At 37.4% G+C, this 19,476-nt stretch overlaps 1 long non-coding RNA gene across 1 annotated transcript; it reads right to left on the bottom strand.

The window, feature by feature from the left end:
* Positions 1-3,466: 3,466 nt before the first annotated feature.
* On the bottom strand, positions 3,467-6,101 carry LOC132537720 (uncharacterized). Its single transcript, XR_009549177.1, has 3 exons — positions 5,985-6,101; positions 4,940-5,009; positions 3,467-3,718 (listed from the first exon to the last, which is right to left on the bottom strand). It is a non-coding gene; the product is annotated as an uncharacterized LOC132537720 (long non-coding RNA).
* Positions 6,102-19,476: the final 13,375 nt, after the last annotated feature.

Below are 19,476 nucleotides of genomic sequence, written 5' to 3'. Positions count from 1 at the left end.
AAAGAGATTTTTGAATAATTTAAATTTTTAAAAATATCCTAGGTTTTGGATATGGTTTTGTTTGTTTGTTTTCCTCTGGATAGATCTCTAGGAGAGAAATTGCCAGATCATAATGAACTTATATTTGGAACTTAAAAAAACAAAGAATAGCAAAACTCATGGTCAAACACGAAGGATGCATGGTTTGCTACAACAGCTCCAAGAACAAGGTAAGGAGGGGTAGTTGACTGGGGATTGGGGGCCCAGTATACCATATAGCAGGTAAATCTAGGTTGGTGCTGGGAATGGTGTGCAGGCACCTATTGAAGAAAGATAAGAAATTGTACCCACATGACAACTATTTTGTAAATCATCATTTCCCTAATAAGACATAAAAAATAGCCTTGGTCTTGTATTAAAATATTTACTATGCAAAATTGTGCACAATACTAAGACTTTCCTCTAGAGCTATTACTTCTTTGCTCTGATAAACTCTTTTCTAGTCTATTAACATTACATTCAGACTATTGCAGCCATCTAAATTACAGTCATTGCCATTGTAAGAAAGAATGATCTCATCTCAGTGACTTTTCTTTTTTGACATTCATGCTCAAAACAGTGAAATTTTGTTTCATCTCCTGTTGCTCAATATATCAGAGTTTTCTTGCTAAGTCCCTCAGAAACATGAGTTTTCAGTGTAGTATTTGATATTGAGGGCAATTTTTTCTATAATTTGCATTCTTAAAACTTGTCTTGATTTCCATAACAACTATCCCCAGGTTGTTTGTTTGTTTTGTTTTGTTTTTATGTCTTTCTAGTTGGTGTCTAACTCTTAAAGGACTTGCTTTTATGACCCAGATTGTGCATTTTGACATTTCATAAGTTTTCCATATTTGAGAAAGTGAATTTTCTTATCTGTAAATCTAAATTATCTTCTAGAAATCTCTACATGGAAATTCTGTAAATTACTGTTAGTTTTTACCTAATCATATTGAAAACTAAAAGTTTATTGTATCTGTAGCAAATATGGTCTATTTTCTCCATCTCAGAAAATGGCATTTAAATTTTTTTTTATTTATAAAAAGGAAACATTGACAAAACCATAGGATAAGAGGGGTACAGTTTCACACAATTCACATCACCAGACCTCTATATACCAACCCCTTCCCTGAAAGCTTTCCTACTCTTTAACCCTCTGGGAGTATGGACCCAAGATCATTATGGGATTTTTAACTATGTTTCCCTTGATTGACCATAATAAGCGTATTTGTTCCTATTGGTGCAGAAAGGGCCAAAATTGCTTTCTGATTCAAAAGCAATCAAGATAAAAATCTGCCAAATTTGCTGAAATCATATGCCAATTTATGAGACATCACTTCCAAGAAAATTAGTCCTAATGTCTTCTAGTCTGGTATCACTTAGCTATGATAGTCAAACAAGTGAGATGTCATTTAAACATGATCATCTTGTTTGTTTTAAATAATTATTACCTTGTGTGCATGTAGATAAAATAAAAAAGCATCACTCACTAGAAGTGAGTGAATAGCTTCATGTTGCAGACACCTTTGTGGCATCACCTCAAATATTATATTTGATTTCTGTTGTGGCTCTAGTGAATAGCTTCCCATAATGGTTGTTCAATCAGTTTTCTGCACAGCAATCACTCTGTTAAAATAAATGGTGTGATTTCTGTTTCCCTGCTTCAACCTCACTGACCAGCTGACAGAAAAAAATCAAGGATATTTTTTAGAATGAAAGCTATCTCCCTCCTTGGAGTCCCTCTTACATATAAAGTTTAGAGAACCTATCTTTCCACATGGCATATAAAATTCATCATCAAAGAGATAAAAGATGCACTCTCATTCTTTATCATGTATCACAATGCTGTGGGCACAATATTGTGGGGTGTGGTGGAAATACATGCTAGTATAGAATTGTTTGAATAATTAACAAGGGAGACAGTGCAAAGACTAGAAATAAAGTTAATTTCTAACCATTGCAAATACAAGTCTCTTGCACTTTTATTCCCCCATTGTTGGGGCCACTCAGTACAGAGAAAGAAATAAAGGGGAAGGCATTACAACACCAGAGTTCCCCCTGGTGCCATGGTGCTCTAATACCTGTTTTTTAAATGTTTTTTTAATACATATTTATTTATTCCTTTTTTTTGCCCTTGTTTTATTGTTGTAGTTATTATTGTTGTCATTGTTGGATAGGACAGAGAGAAATGGAGAAAGGAGGGGAAGACAGAGAGGGGGAGAGAAAGACAGACACCTGTAGACCTGCTTCACAGCTTGTGAAGTGCAGGTGGAGAGCCGGGGACTCTAACCTGGATCCTTATGCATGTCCTTTCACTTTGCCTCATGTGCACTTAACCCTGACTCCCAATACCTGGGTTTTATGAATGGTGAGGCACACACCCAACTAGTGAGTTGTTGGGTAGTTGCCATCTCCCCCTGGCTTCTTCTTATCCATATGCCTATATAGGGATTTACTGATCCAAAGGTTTGGTCTATTTACATAAATCACTTTTACATAAAGCACTCCAGGGCATTGGTGGTTCAGTTATAGGATTCTCGCCTGTTCCGCCCCCTCCTTGTCACACTCTGATTTTCACCAGTCACTTTTCTCTCCACCCTCTCTATATCACATCCTGTTTCCACTCTACTTGGAGAGTATAAAAACAGCTGCTCTTCTGATTAAAGACACTTGGAAATTGCTTTCCAGCTCCGAGAGTTCCAGAGTGTATCTCCTGCGGAAGTTGGTGCAGCACGAGTTCCTGATCCCTCTCCCACACAGCATCCTAGATCAGCTCCAGTTGAGTGATCTCCAACCCAGAGAGCACTAGCTCGGGAAGAAGTACCCTCAGGCTATCCCGGCAGTGAGTTATCTCCCCAACCCTTGCCTATCATTTTATCAGAAACTACTACCATCTATAATATACACTCTGACTGAAGTTTTGACACAGTTTGACTTCTTTACACTGTTAAATCCTGTTCATCTAGACTATTTGTTTTAGCCAATATTCACCTAATTTACTTTTCCTATTACAGGCTTATTTCTCCTCAGAAAAGTAGCTTTGCATATTTATATTCCAGCTATTTCCCTTTGAATAATGAAGCTCTGTCCTTTGTAATTGTACGATTACTACTTTGTAAAGTCAATATCAAAGCTTAAGTATGTATGGCACCATGAAGAAGGGAGTACCTAAGTAGGTAGACAATGGGGCTTGCAGATCTAGGGCCACAGGCTCCATTTCCCATACTACAGAGTAGAGTTCTGATGTCTCTGTGTGTGTGTGTTTCTAATAATATAAATAAAAGTCTTTCTGTGATCTTTCTTTCCCTGTGTGTCACAATTAAAATAAATAAAGTTTAATTTTAAAAGACTGTATGACACTTAGGCAAAACATAATATATGTCAAAATATAATGTAGGCAAGTTTTTTTATTTATTTCATAATAACTGACAAGATTGGGGGGGGACAAAAGGGGGTACAAATCCATACAATTCCCACCAGAATTCCATATCTCATCCCCTCTACTGGAAGCTTTCCTATCTTTTATCTCTCTTGGAGTATGGACCCAGGATCATTATGTGGGCAGAAGGTGTGATTTCTGTAATTATATCTTTCCCTAGTGGGATCAGAGTCTGGGGAGGTGGGGTTCCAGGACACATTGGTGAAGTCATCTGCCCAGAGAAGTCAGGTTGGCATCATGGTAGTGTCTGCAACTTGATGGCTAAAAAGCATTAAATGTAAAGCAAAACAAATTTTGTAGCAATCAGGAACCTAAAGGTAATAATATAGCAGATGATATTTGGGATTTTACATAAATGCATCACTATGAATTTGAAAGTACCTTACATGAAAATTATTTTGTTAGCTCTAATTTTCTTGAGTCATACAAATGTTCCTAAGTTGTCTGAAGGTTCTGTTCCACTTGATTTCATTTTGTTTTTGTAAAGGATATACTTATGATTTATCTGAACACAGAGTTGCAATTTAAAATTAAATTTCTACTTCTATATAATATTTACACCAGATCTGCTCTTTTTTTTTCTATCATTGCATACAGTGATAGTTTCATTCACCTTTTTCCTTAGATAAGTAATACCATTTTATTTAAAGATGCCTGGGACTTATTTTTAATTTCAAGGTGTACACTATTACATCATTCTCCTCATGCTACATGTCTCTAACAGGACCAAAGGGAGCATATGCCCTACAAGGTAGAGAATGATAAAGGCAGTTCTAATTGAAGTAAAGTATTTAAATTAGATCAATGATTTTTTATGTAACCAACTACTGGCTTTTTAATGTTCTTACGCATGTTCTTGGTCTTACTTCCCCTCACCTCCATAAGTGTTATCAGTAACAAATTACCATGGTTTTCATGGTGCGGAGGATTGAGAAAAAAAATACAAATTTCTTCTTCCAGTTTTTCTGGATATTATATTTGTCTTTCAGAAATCATCATTTTTCCATATCAGTATAGATTCTTAACATTAACAGTAATGAAAAAAACTTAGCAAGAATTCATAATTACTATCTTTGTAGACACTATTACCCACTTGTCTTTCAACACATGAATCATTTCACCAAGAAGAATTTTCATATCACAAAGATGACTTCCTAGAACACAAAAACTTTCCCAACTTGAAATGGCAAGACAATTTACTTTAACAGAGTGTCTGCTTTGCTATGTGCAGGTTCAAATCCAGACCCTACAACGTTGGAGAAATTCTGTGCTACTGCATTCTATTTCTTCCCCACCCTCACCCCCAAATCACCTCTGAATCTCTTTATATCTGAAAACTTTGCCCTAGAGTAATGCAGCCCTTGTAGTAACAATGATAAGATCTTCACCAATTAAATCTACATCATGTTCTGTACTCTCCTTACTGCTCAGTTTTATGCCCAGTTCAGCTCCCAGTAGGAAAGAGAGCTAGTATCATCCTACCAACAGTTTTCTTCTATCATTCCTTTATTATTCTTTCATTAGTCTTCATAGTGTGATGTAAGATTCTCACCTATGGAAATATATAAAAAAGGAATAGATTGCACACTGGTTCCAGAAAAGATGAGATAAGACCAATGTTCAGACTTTGAGTGAGAGTTTCATACAGAAATAATCTCACATTTCATATATACAGACTTTACTTATTATCATGATATATTCAATTATTGACCATGAATGATATCTAGCATTTATGGCTTCAGTGTGAACGCAGCGTTAGTGAATGCAACTGACAGAAATATGCTCCTGCAAATGTAGACATGGGCCAATCCTCAGTACTACCATAAACCAAAGCTGAGCAGTGAACTGTTATGAAAATAACTTCGTTAAGGCTAACAAAATAGTTCACTTTGATAGTGCACTGCTCTGTCATATATTTAACTCAGGTTTGAGTTTAGCTTCCATCACATTGGAGGAAGCTTTGGTTTTGTGGTTTCTTTCCGTCTCTCTATCTCTGCCCCCCTTCCTCTTTCTTTTTCTATCTTATAAAATCTGTGCAAAGTGGTGAGACCCTGGTGATGAAAAATAAATAAATAAATTAATTAATTAATTAATCTGGAAAAACCATTTTCATGGCTACATTTTATTATACTATCAACCTGTTCAGTCAGCACACCTATAACTTTCATATTGTTTTATCCAATATATATGCTTGGTTATCGTTAAAAAGATTTATTATTTAATTTTAGAAAGGAGGAGGAGAGAGAGAGAGAGACACAGAGAGAGAGACAGAGAGAGAGAAAGAAAGAAGGAAAGAGAAATATATATAGAGAGAAAGATAGGGAGAGAGAGAATCAGAGTTCTCCTGAGGTCTAGCTTAAGTTAGACCTGGTAAATATGAGATTTTGGTATCTCAGTCATAAAAAAAAATGCTATTCTAACAGGTTGAGCTGTCTCCCTAATTTTTTTCAGTCCTTTTGTTGTCACTCAGCCATGCAGGAGACATTTGACACTACTCATGCCAATCAGTTTCTTGAAACCCTCATACCTCAATGTCACTGAGAGATGGCTTCCTCTGACTGTGTAGTATATGTCTTATTTGCATGTTCTTTCTTCTATTCAGCTACTCAATATTTCAGTATGTCAAACACAGATCAGATTTTTCTTGTATCACATGGTACTCCTTTTGTAGGTGACCCCACTTATGTCAGAAACCTCAGTTTCCACTTCCTTGGAGGTGACTCATGGGCTTACATAGACAAGCCATTTATTTCTTCAGAACTTCAGGCTCATATATCCAATTACACTTTGATGTGTCACTGATGAAAACACCCATCAAAGCACTAAGAACTAAATTCTTGGCCTTCAACACTGATATGTTTCTTCTTCTGGGATAACTTGTTAAAACAGATAGCATCACCATCTTTCTATTAACATAGTCAATAAAACTTCGGGTCTTTCATGATGCATTCTTCTCTCATGCACCTACATAGCCCATTCAGCACTCCACTTTTGAAACTGACCACATAAATTTCCTAACTCAGATTCTATCTACATTCCTCCCTTGTTCTTGTAGGTAATAATGTTGTTTGATTCATTATACCACAGTACAAGCATGATTCATTCACTGAAGTATTATTTGATGTCCCAAACTAGAGAAGTATACAATGTATTCTCAAAATACTTCTTACACATTCTGTTTTGATTAGCTTCTTTCAGGAACTTATTAACATTCATCTCTTCCACCTTACCAAAATACTCACGTTCTGGTCACTTGTTGATACTTTTCTAGTGCATGTAGCCCATAGTTTCAAGATAAATCTATCTGCTTAATATCTAACATGATTCTAAACATGTGCAAACACATACACAGAATTCTAAAGACACAATTGAACCGAAAAGTATGCTTACCAATAGCACATATCATAAAAAATTAGAATTTTACATTTCAGTAGTATTCTGGTTTTTCTCTTGTAGATGATTACAATTATGAATGTGCAAACACTAAGTTCTATGGTGCAGAAGCACAGCCAGTTGAGTGCACATATTATCATCTGTGAGGACCTGGTTCAAGCTCCCAGTCCCTACCCTTGGGGGAAGCTTCACAAGTGGTGAAGCACTTTCTTACTCTGTCTTCTTCTCTCTTCTCAATTACTGTGCCCTATCAAAATAAGAGAAAGGAAGGAGAAAATATATATATAGCCAGGAATAATTAACTCATTACACCAGCACCAATCCTAGTGATAACACCGGTGGTAATTTAAAAAAAGTGAAAAATAATTTTAACTCAAAGTTTAGATATCAGCAAGTGAATGGGTTAATTTTGGGTGGTGATGTACTCAAGCCAGATTGTTTTTATTGGATTTAGTAGAGTAACAAATACTTTACATTTTAATTTAACTGTGCATTATATCAAGCAAAGATCTAAAGCACTAGCAAGTTTCTCAAAGCCTATTATGAGTTACCTAGAATAACAGCCTTCACAGTTACACTCAACCCCTTAACCTACAGCTTTTGTGTCTGGATGTTAAGCTAGAGATTTTCTGAGATGAAATATTTTTTTTTCTTAGAGATCCTTCTATACCTGGTTGTGACCCATGACAGCATTGTAGCTCCTGTCATTTCATTCCCTATATATCTCCTATTTGATGAGTAGGTGAATAAGATAGTTTGATCCTGTATTTGGGGTGGGAATAACTTCCAGAATTGTTTGACCTAATAAAAGTATCAATGTTTCCCCAATAAAGATAAATCTAACTACAATCGGTAATAGTTTAAACAGATGAAATAAGATGAGTTTTCCCAAAGTAATCAGTCACTTCCCCTGCTTTTCTATGAGAACAGTTTATCACTTTGTAATGGAGATGAGAAATGCACAAGTAAGAGAAAATGTGGTATTTATATTTCCCGAATTCCATAGGAGAATAATGAGGCTAGTTCTCATGGGATGGAAAAGATTGGTAATATATAAACTTCAGAATTATTTCAAGTTTGTCAAGTGCCTAAACTCCAGAGATAGAAACTTTATAATTATAGCTATTTAACACCAATACAACTTACTGAAACAAAGTATGCTCAGTCTAAAGATTCATTGGGCATCATTTTGACAATAGCAACGTGCTTGCCTGTACTCAACTTTATTTAAGCTAAGCTAAGTATGGAAGGTTCTACTGTGTTCAGATGTTCTGCAGCCTATAATTAGAGAACCGATTTCAGGGCAATCAGAAATTCACTTTTGTTCCTTGAATTGGAAATCATCTCTAGATAGAATCTTATAAAGGTAACCAGAACCAACCTTTTTGCCAGGAACCTACTTTCTTTTCAGTTGGAAATAATTTCATTTTTAATTATCTAAGTTGACAGTACGCATTCATTACTTATCTGGACACCAGATAGTAAATAGGACAATTTATTCTTCCATTCTCAAAAAAGGGGAATTTGATTTTCAAATTCTCTTGACTCTGTGATGTTCTTTGGTCTCCACTTATTTCCCCCTATTCTGAACCTTTATGTTGTCTTTCCCCAAGGTTCCATGTTTGACACTCTGTTGATTAATCCAGCTTGATTATTATAGCCTCCCATCCACTTTCATTTATACTAATTATTTGAAATCATGAAGTCTCATCTAATAACTTTCATTGATATTATTTATTCCTAAATTTAGTAGTAGCATTTTATATCTAGTAGATGTCTGTTACATTTAATTTGACAAATAATTAATGGTTTTATAACTTTAATGTTTCTAGCACTTATAATTATTACCATGATATATTTATACATCTTTGTACTTCAATTCATCAAATGTGAATAACAGCTTATCAGTTAGGTTCATTTTTATGGTCAGTAATGATTTGTCCTGTGACAAACAAGTTAGAATGCCAATATAATTTCAGGCACTATACCTTGAATAACATTTTTATAGTCGTAGTTAATTTAATTATAAGTCATGTAAATGTTAGTAATATGCTTAAAATGGTAAAATTAATAACGATTTCTATGCTATTAATATAATCAAATTCACTGTTGATTTGCATGACCTATTTTTGAGATACTAGACTATTTAACTACAAACTTTTCACATTTCCTATAATAAACTATATGTTTTAATTAAATGTGTTAAAGAGAAAATACAAATCCTCTTCCTCCCCATAGTAACAGTTTGAGATTATAAAGTAGAAAGTATTTTGTAAGCATTTATTTGAAAATTTAAAGACTAATCTGCAAATTATAATACTGTTTCTACCTCCATTGGACAAAGTTTGAGAATGAGTAGTAGTTAATGAAGGCACTTTCATAAAGTTAAAATCTGGAAATTTTAGATAAAACCAATTGATGGCAAGGCAAGTAGATTAGGTAGTTTAATGAAGTAACCTAATGTTCCAAATGTGTGATTTTGCACATCGTCTGAATACTTAACTCTTTTGAATGACATCTTCCTAGCTCCAGTATGACAAGGGAAACAAAATGAGGCTTTTGCAGTTACAGCACAATTTGTCTTCTGCCAGAAAAGGGGAGAGTGACACTATTCTCCTGCTAAGATCATGAGCAGATTATGTGAGTATTTCACTATATTAAGATAATTTAATATTGTGGATTCACTCAAAGAATAGAAATAATGAACCAGTAGAGTCAAAATTCTAATGATAGGATTATTTTATCACTAAAGATTATTTCACTGTGGCACAATATAAAAATAATAAAGGGGGAAATATTATTATTTCACTCAACATTTTTTGGCTAAACTAAGTATAAAATACAAATAGAAAATGGACCATTATAAAGATTTTGCCATTTTCACTAATAGACCTGCACTTAAAACTTTCACTTACAACTCAGATTCAAAATACATATAATTTGCTGGATACTGAATTTATTTGTAATTATTTCAGCTTCTCCACCATTACAGATTGTGATAGGAATTAAAATGTAGCAGTACAATTGTAATACAAGTTTTCATAACATATACAATGAATATTTCTTCCATGTTATTTTTTTTTATTTTTTATTTTATTTATTTTTTTTTCCTCCCGGGTTATTGCTGGGCTCGGTGCCTGCACCATGAATCCACCGCTCCTGGAGGCCATTTTTCCCCCCGTTTTGTTGCCCTAGTTGTTGCAACCTCGGTGCGGTTATTATTGCCATTGTTGACGTTGTTTTTATTGTTGGATAGGACAGAGAGAAATGGAGAGAGGAGGGGAAATGGAAGAGAGAGCGGGAGAGAAAGACAGACACCTGCAGACCTGCTTCGCCGCCAGTGAAGCGACTCCCCTGCAGGTGGGGGATCCTTACGCTGGTCCCTGCGCTTTGCGCCACGTGCGCTTAACCCACTGTGCCACCGCCCGACCCCCGTTATTTTTTATATGACTTTATTGTGGGTTAGTGGTTTAAGTTAGTTATTGACACGCTAGTATATTGCTGACTTCAATTTATATTATAGGTATATTGTAATAAAAACTGCCTAGTATTGGAGCAAAAATATGCACAGTCATCAATGAAATAGAACTGAGGGCCCAGGAACAAATCCCAGCATCTTCCCATCTTGACAAATATGTCCAAAATACTACTTGGAAAACGGGGGTGTCTTCAACAAATGATGTTGGTAAAAGTAGATTGAAACATGCAGATGAATAAAATTCAACCGCTAGGGTTTCTTTCACTCTTTTCTTTCTTTCTTCCTTTCTTTTTTTCTCTTCCTCTCTTTCTTCCTTTCTTTCTTTCTCTTTTCTCTCTTTCTTTTACATCCTTAAGGGTTAATGAGTTACTGTTTTATGAAGTCTGGTTATAAATATACTATTTTGAGAAAATTAACTTCATCTTTAAGTATACCTGTTTACAATTGTATATTTAGACCAATAAACTGTGTGTCTCTCTGTAACAAGTCTTTCTAGTCAATGTATTAAAAAATAGACAATTTTTGAGACAAATATATATTTTTAATTTTTTAAAAAACCTATTTATTTTCTCTTTTGTTGTTCCTTCATTGTTGTTGTTATTGATGTTGTCATTGTTGGATAGGACAGAAAAAAATGGAAAGAGTAGGGGAAACAGAGAGGGGGAGAGAAAGATAGACACCTGAAGACCTGCTTCACCTCTTGTGAAGCGACTCCCTGCAGGTGGGGAGCCAGAGACTTGAACCCGAATCCTTAGGTCAGTCTTTGTGCTTGGCGCCACATATGCTTAACCTGCTGTGCTACCACCCCACCCCCGTTTTTTTGTTTTTGGATTAACTAACTCCATCTCCAACCCTTGATATACTTAAAGCAAAGTCTGTGGATCAAGTGTACTTATGTTATCACCTGGGAACTTAATGAAACACAAAATTACTTTATCTTAGAAATAGTAAAACAAAACTATAGTGGTTCATTTATATTTTCTTGTTTGAAAGCCACAATATTAAACTTCTAATTATTAATCTCAAACTTTTTAAATTTCAGCTATTTACAGATCATTTCTTGCATTAAAAAAAGTCATATTGATGCAGTAAAGATTTTGCATAGTAAAATCAGACATGAGAGCTAGGGAAAAAGCTAGCCAGCAGAGTTCATATGACATAGATATATGAGATTCCAGAATGCATTCAATTTCTTTTGATAATTTAAAAATCAAAATTCTTATTCTATATGTATACAGTGACTCATCACCAAGCATGGATTTCTCACCACTGGACCACCCACTCTTTATATTATTAAAAGGTAGATTTGCGGGAGTCGGGTGTTAGCCCAGAGGGTTAAGTGCACATGGCTCAAAGCACAAGGATGGGCTCAAGGATCCCAGTTTGAGCGCTGGGCTCCCCACCTGAAGGGGAGTCACTTCACAGGCAGTGAAGCAGGTCTGTAGGTGTCTTTCTCTCCCCCTCTCTGTCTTCTCCATCTCTCTCCATTTCTCTCGATGATATCAATAGCAACAACAATAATAACTACAACAATAAAACAAGGGCAACAAAAGGGGATAAATAAATAAATATTTTTTTAAAGTTATATTTGCCTTTTTAAAAAAGTTGTACATCGTTAAAATATGCCAGTCCAGTCAAGATCTTGACCCTATTCAGCTTTTGTAGTCCTTACTTTGTGTGACAGGGTTAGTTTTGGAGTGATTGGGGAACGTGTAATAGGAGGTAGGTGAAGAGGGCAACTAGGTCTAAGTAGAAACTATTTCATTAGGTACTTTAAAGTGTCTTTTTAGTTCTTTCTACTTGAAGCAAGAACTTCATTTTTTGACTCATTGCAAATTATTGTGCACTTTTCCTTACGGTATATATTTCCCCCTAACTTATGGATACATGTACATATGCCCTATCTCATGGGTCCTGGTCTATATCTAGGTTTTGAGGGTTTTTTTTTTTTTTTTTAAGAAGTGCACCACTTGAAAAGGAGTTAAGAAGTTTTATGAGCTAGGGAAATTCTCACCAGAGTAATGAAGCTGAAGAGTTGACCTTCCACACCTGAGGTCTCTGGACACAGTCTGAAGTGAAGCATACTGAGGTGGTACTGGTTGCATTGCTTAGGTTGGGATCAGCAGATGCAGTATCAGTTAGTATGCTGAATGGGGGTAAGAGACTGACCTACTTTAACGATGACTCTTTAGTCATAACCAGGACACACTATCACCTGGGGCCCTAGTCAGGGAGCCCTGGGTTTCCCACACAGACATGATGGGCCTAGACCTCTAGCAGATCCCTCTCACCATTGACACTGGTCACCTCCATCAAGAACAACATAATGGAGCCCTTTTATGGGCCCCCATAGGACTTTGCTCTCAATGTGGATCAATAATAGTAAGGAATGTTCCATTCTCCCAAGGGAGGTTGAACAACATACTCTACCTTCTACTCCTGGATAATGGGTCCTGAAATTAGTGCAGCATGGAATGTTCCTAGCCGTGAGCACAGAATGTAAGCCCAGACCTACAGGGATGCAGAGGTTACATAGGCTCCTGTGCTGAATATGGGCCCAGGTCAAACCAGTGAGGTTTACAGCTAACTATATTTATATACTTTACATATAAATATATTTGGGATATACTCTCTTCCCTGATCCAGCATTCTAGTCCTTTTTCCAACTGTTACGCCATCTCCCCAGACAATAACCTTGGTCCACCTGCATATTAGATGTCAGGTGAAGGCAAAAACTAGTAACGTCATGGGCCCTCTTGAATCTACTTAAAACAGACCTACTAGCTTTTTCCAAAACTGAGACCTTAATCTTCATCTGCAATATTTATACCTTTAGGTTCATGATTAATTAATAATTTGTTCTGCTTTATATCTCAGCTCTTTTTCAGCCACCAGGTTCCAGATGATGCCATGATGTCAACCCAATTCCCTTGGGCCGAGGACACCCACCATGTGTGTTGGAGTCCCACTTCCCCAGATCCCTGCCCCACTAGGGAAAGAGACATGTTGGGAGTATGGATCATGGTGTCAATGCCCATGTACAGTGGGGAAGCAATGACAGAAGCCAGACCATCCACCTTCTGCACCCCATAGTAGTCCTGGGTCCATACTCCCAGAGGGATAAAGAATAGGGAAGCTATTAAGGGAGGGGATTGGATATGGAGCTCTGGGGGTGGGCAATGTGTGGAAATGCACCCCTCTTATTCTATGGTCTTGTCAATATTTCCATTTTACAAATGAAGAATAAAATTTAAAAGTTGTACAAATGAACATTAAGTATATATTAATTAGTGCTAGACCTTTTCATACCCAACATTATACCTATGAGGTTGCTTCATGCTGCTATATATATAAGAAGTGTGATAATTTAGTAACTCTGTGCTATTCTTTTTTAATGCTTATTTATTTATTTATTTATTCTCTTTTGTTGCCCATGCTATTTTAATGTTGTAGTTATTATTGATGTTGTTATAGATGTCAATGTTGGATAGGACAGAGAGAAATGGAGAGAGGAGGGGAAGACAGAGAAGGGGAGAGAATGACACCTGTTGACCTGCTTCACCGCCTGTGAAGTGACCCACCTGGAGGTGGGGAGCCGGGGGCTCAAACCGGGGTCCTTATGCCTGTCTTTGCGCTTCATGCCACATGCGCTTAACCCGCTGCACTACCGCCCAACTCCCAAAACCTCTCTCTTTTTTTAATATTTTATTTTTGAGAGAAATGCAGAGAGAGAGAGATTGAGAGAGAGAGAGAGAAACCCCAGAGCACTGCTCAGCTCTGGCTCATGGTGGTGCGGGGGATTGAACCTGGAATTTAGGAGCCTCAGGCATGAGAGTCTATTTGCATAACCATTATGCTATCTCCCCCACCCAACTCTGTGCTATTCTGTTGTGAAAATATAATTCAATTTGTTTATTCATTCACCTGTTGAATGCTTTTTGAATAAATCTGCTCCAGAAGTGTACTTGCATAACACCTTTTGTGAGCATATGTTTTCATTTCTCTTAGGTAAATTGCTAAGAATAGAAGTACTGTGTCAATGTAGATCTATATTTAATTTTTTCCATTTCAATGTTACAAAAAATAATTTCAAACAATAAATTGGAAAGGACTTTTCTTTGCTTTTTTTTTTGCTTCCAGGGTTATTGCTTGGGCTCTATGCCTGCACTACAAATCCACTGTTCCTAGAGGCTATCTTTTTTCCATTGCTGGTGTTGTTGTTGTTGGATAGAACAGAGAGAAATTAGGAGAGCAGGGGAAAACAGAGAGTGAGAGAGGATGATAGACACCTTAATCTCGTGTACCACTACCTGAACTTTGGAAAGGACTTTTAATTGACTAGTTAAACCTATCACCATTAGTTTTTGAACATAATCATTATATCACATATATATCTATTTAATTTTCAGTACATATCTGTCCACTTAAATTTATTGTAAAAATTCAAAGTAAATTTCTTTTTAATATTTATTTATTTATTCCTTTTTTTGCCTTGTTTTATTGTTGTAGTTATTATTGTTGTTGGATAAGACAGAGAGAAATGGAGAAAGGAGGGGAAGACAGGAAGACAGAGAGGGGGAGAGAAAGATAGACGCTTGCAGACCTGCTTCACCACCTGTGAAGCAATGTCTGTACAGGTGGGGATCCGGGGGCTTGAACCAGGATCCTTACGCCGGTCCTTGCGCTTTGCGCCACCTGTGCTTAACCCACTGCAGTACTGCCCAACTCCTTAAAGTAAATTTCAGACATAAATTTAGATCTCCCTTGGGAAAGCTACTGGGGAGGGGGTTGGATATGGAGATTGGGAGGTGGGAATTGTGTGGAGTTGTACCCCTCCTCCCCTATGGTTTCGTTAATTAATCCTTTCTTAAAAAAAAAAAACCTTAAAAAAATATACAACACTAAATTATATTGATATTTTGTTAGAATAAAATATCAATATAGATTTTTCATAGGTGCATTACCATAATTTCTCCAATATTCACAAGTTATCTCCACATGTATATGTGATTTAAAATACCCATTAATCTTTCCTATTAATGTCATTACAACAAATGCACATTGTACTCATTCCCTGTACAATAGCTTGATCTTAAAAATGGGTTGTTGACTTTTAAAATTCCATTCTTGATTCTTCTTCTTCTAGCGTTTGCCCTTCTTCCGTAGCCAGTCAACAGCATCAGGTTGAGCCTGATGTCAAGTTTCGAGACCTCCTTTGAATCTGGAGAGGTGGCAGTCGTTGACTATGTGGGTCATAGTCTGTCTGGAGCCGCAGGGGCAGTTCGGGTCGTCTCTGGCTCCCCAGCGATGGAACATAGAGGTGCACTGGCCATAGCCTGTTCGATAGCGATTGAGGAGGGCCCAATCATAACGTGCTAGGTCAAAGCCGGGTTGACGCTTGCAGGGGTCTGTGATGAGGTATTTGTTCTTTACCTCAGCTGACTGCCAGCTCTGTTTCCAAGAGACTGGAACAGAGAAGTTCAGTGTAGGCGTAGGGGACCAGATTGGGTGACGAGACGTCAAGCGTTGGACAGGGTGGGCGAAGATATCCGTGTATATTGGCAGGTCCGGTCGAGCGTAGACATGGGAAATGAACTTAGATGATGCCGCATCCTGATGAATATCTGGCAGGGCGATGTTGCTAAGAACTGGCAGCCATGGAACCGGGGTGGAACGGATGGTTCCAGAAATTATCCTCATGGAGGAATATAATTTGGAATCGACCAAGTGGACATGGGGGCTATGGAACCATACTAGGGCACAGTATTCTGCAGTGGAATAGCATAATGCCAGAGTTGATGATCGTAGTGTGGAAGCGCTCGTGCCCCATGAGGAGCTGGCCAGTCTTGCAATGATGTTATTCCTCGCGCCCACCTTTGCTGCAGTTTTTATGAGATGTTTGTGTTGTTAAAATTCGGCGCCTCCAGCTGGCCAGGCTAGCTTCACTGGCGGGTAACAGAGACGTGGAGACAACTGCTGGGCAGGGAAGCTGTATTTCTTTATTCAGGAACAACGATTCATAAACTAAGACAAACTAATCACCAAACAGAACTCTGCTGTTTCTTTGCGGTGGCGCAAGCACTCTCTCTTACTCTGCAACTCTCCAACTCTGGAACTCTGAAACCCTCTCTCGGGGTTCCCTGGGGCGGGGCCAAGCGGGCCCTCAAAACAAACTGGACTGATCCAATTCTCTTGGCGGGGAGAACTAGAACAACCCAATGTAAAGCATACAACATGTTTGTGAAATGACAGAGTGCGATCGAGAGTAATGCCAAGATAGACTGGCTGGGCTTCATGCCGGATTCTCGTATCGCCAAGCTGCACATTAAGCTCACGCGAGGCCGAGGCATGGTGTAGATGGAAAACAGATGATACCGTTTTTGCAGTGCTAGGAATTAGTCGCCATTTTTTACAGTAATCAGATATCAGAGACATGTCTTTCGTGAGTGTTTCCTCGAGGATGTTGAACGTTGATGCCTGAGTTGCACAGCAGATGTCATCGGCGTAGATGAACTTCCTTGAAGAAGTTTCTGGGAGGTCATTGATGTAATTATTAAATAGCATAGGAGCCAGAACAGAGCGCTGGGGGAGGCCACTTGAGACAAGTCTCCATCTGCTAGACTTGTCACCCAGATGTACCCGGAATCTTCTGTTTTGGAGAAGAAACGATATAGTGTTGGCCACCCATGGAGGCAGGCATCTTGAGATCTTGACCAGGAGACCACGGTGCCAGACCATGTCATGGGCTGCTGTGAGATCAACAAAGACAGCACCCATCTTTAAATTCTTCTGGAATCCATTTTCAATGTAAGTTGAGAGGGCCAGGGCTTGTTCACAGGTAGATCTTCCTGGGCGGAAACCAGCCTGGGCGGGTGATAGGAATTTCTCTGTAAGATGAGAAATACGTGACAGAAGCAGCCTCTCAAGGAGTTTGTAACACACGGAGAGGAGAGAAATTGGTCTACAGCTGGCGGCCAGTGTTGGGTCTTTCTTTGGTTTCAAAACCGCTATAATCTTCGCACGTCGCCAAACTTTGGGCATAGACTCAGATTCCAAGATGTGGGACAGGAATGTAGTGAGCCACTTCTTTGCCGCAGGGCCCAGGTTAAGAATGAGTTCTGGGGTGATGTTATCATAGCCAGCAGCTGTTCCTGGTTTAACGCTCTTCAAAGCGTCTTCCAGTTCAGACAGTGTAAAGGGAGAGAGTTTTGGAGATGGACAAGATAACCGGAAGTGGGATGACCACTCATGGGAAATTTTTCTTTTCCAGACTGGGTCGATCTTAGCATGTCCAACTTGAGTTAGGTGACTAGCCACTGAGTTTGGAGATACGGGAGGATGGGAGACGGGAGGGGGTTGGCTACCGGCACCCAGTCTGTGAAGAAGCTTCCAGGCCTTCCTACTTGAGTGGGTGAAGTTCAGACTTTCCATGAGTTGTTGCCAGCGGGCTTGGCGTGCTGCATCCAGGGAGGCAATTAGATGGTCAGCCACATCTGGGTCGCCTGACTCATCATACTGCTTTAGTAGTTGCTCGCTCCATTCTTGATAATGTCTCATAATATGATTAAAATTTTTTATATCTTTTTTTAATTTTATATCTTAAATGATCAATTATCTTCTTTTTATAACAATAAAAAGCAGGAAATATAATTTAAAATAACATATTCACACTCATGATTACAGTTACTAGAAACATTTTGGCATTTATTCATCTAACTTATTCACTGTCATATTCTCATTTTAAATGTACAATACAAGCAATATTTTCACTTTAGATGTTGAACTTTGATATCTAACCTACCTGAAGCTAAAACTTCAGATCATCACAGTTGATATACATGTTGTTATAAACTAAGGACTACAGATTTAGGGAAGAATATATAGAATCATAGCCTGTGATCCAAATAAATGACAGTGAGTCTTTATATACATACAATCAGTTTTATTATTTAATAGTGTGAATTAAAAATCACTTGTTCTAATTTTATGCATGTTCATCTGTTAAGGACGTTTAGACTTAGGCATGAGAGCGGCTAGGATTTTCTGCATGTGTCTCATTTTGCTATACTTCATATAAAAGAGTAATATTTCTTATAAATCTGGAGCATTCCTGCTCTTAATTATGTTTTTCTCCTCGACAACATAAGTAAACTCAAGTCCATTATAAGAAAATCCATTCACTGAGGACTTTTCATTATTTTCTAGGAGGTGATATCCATCTCTGATTTCTATTGTGTTTATATCTTTCAAAATAATTCTATAAATGATTGTTATTGAGTTAATAATTTATGAAACTATCTATGCTGAGGGTACAATTTCATAGTTCTTTAAGATATATATTGCAATACTTCACCCACTGCCAAAGTGTCAATATCCATCCATTATAGTTCAACTTTCAGCTTTCCCCTTTTATCCTAGGGTAAAGTCCTATCTTTAGTCAGAAACTAAAGGTTTGTTTGTACTGCACATCCTCAGGCTCTTTGTCTCTTTATGTCTCATGTATAAATGATATCATCTGATATATATATTTCTCTTTCTGGCTTGTTTGGCTAAGCATAACACCTTCTATCCATCTATGCTGAGGGAAAAGGTAAAATTTCACCTTGTAGCTGAAAAAAATTTTGTTGTGAATATACAGCTTGTTATTCCATGCATGTCGTTGGATACAAATTCACAAATCTTGGCTTCCATAAATAACATTGTGATAAGAGATGTGCATATATCATTTCTAATTGGTGTGTGTTTGTGGTGTGTGTGTGTGTGTGTGTGTGTGTGTGTTCTTGAATAGATAATTATGGTTGGGATTGCTGTCACATCACAGATAAATTTTTAATTGATAACTCTCCATATGATTTTCCACAAACTTTAGATCAATTAGCATTTTTACCAACACTGTTTCAGAGTTCCCCTTTTCTCATGCCCTCCATAATATTTGTTGCTTCTGGGCATTTTTTATATCAGGCATTCTAATTTGTGGTCTCAATTTGAATTCCTCTGATAATGAACCATGATAAATATTTGTAGTGTGTCTACTGTTCATCTTATGTGTTACTGGGTGAAGCTTCTGTTCAGTTTTCTCCATTTATTCATAGAAACTTTTATTTATTTGTTGGTGAGTCTTCTGAGTTATTTTTATTATGTTGTATAT

The sequence above is a fragment of the Erinaceus europaeus genome, chromosome 3 (genome assembly GCF_950295315.1).
Source record: "Erinaceus europaeus chromosome 3, mEriEur2.1, whole genome shotgun sequence".
NCBI classification, from domain to species: domain Eukaryota; kingdom Metazoa; phylum Chordata; class Mammalia; order Eulipotyphla; family Erinaceidae; genus Erinaceus; species Erinaceus europaeus.
This window is presented reverse-complemented; position numbering and strand designations above follow the sequence as displayed.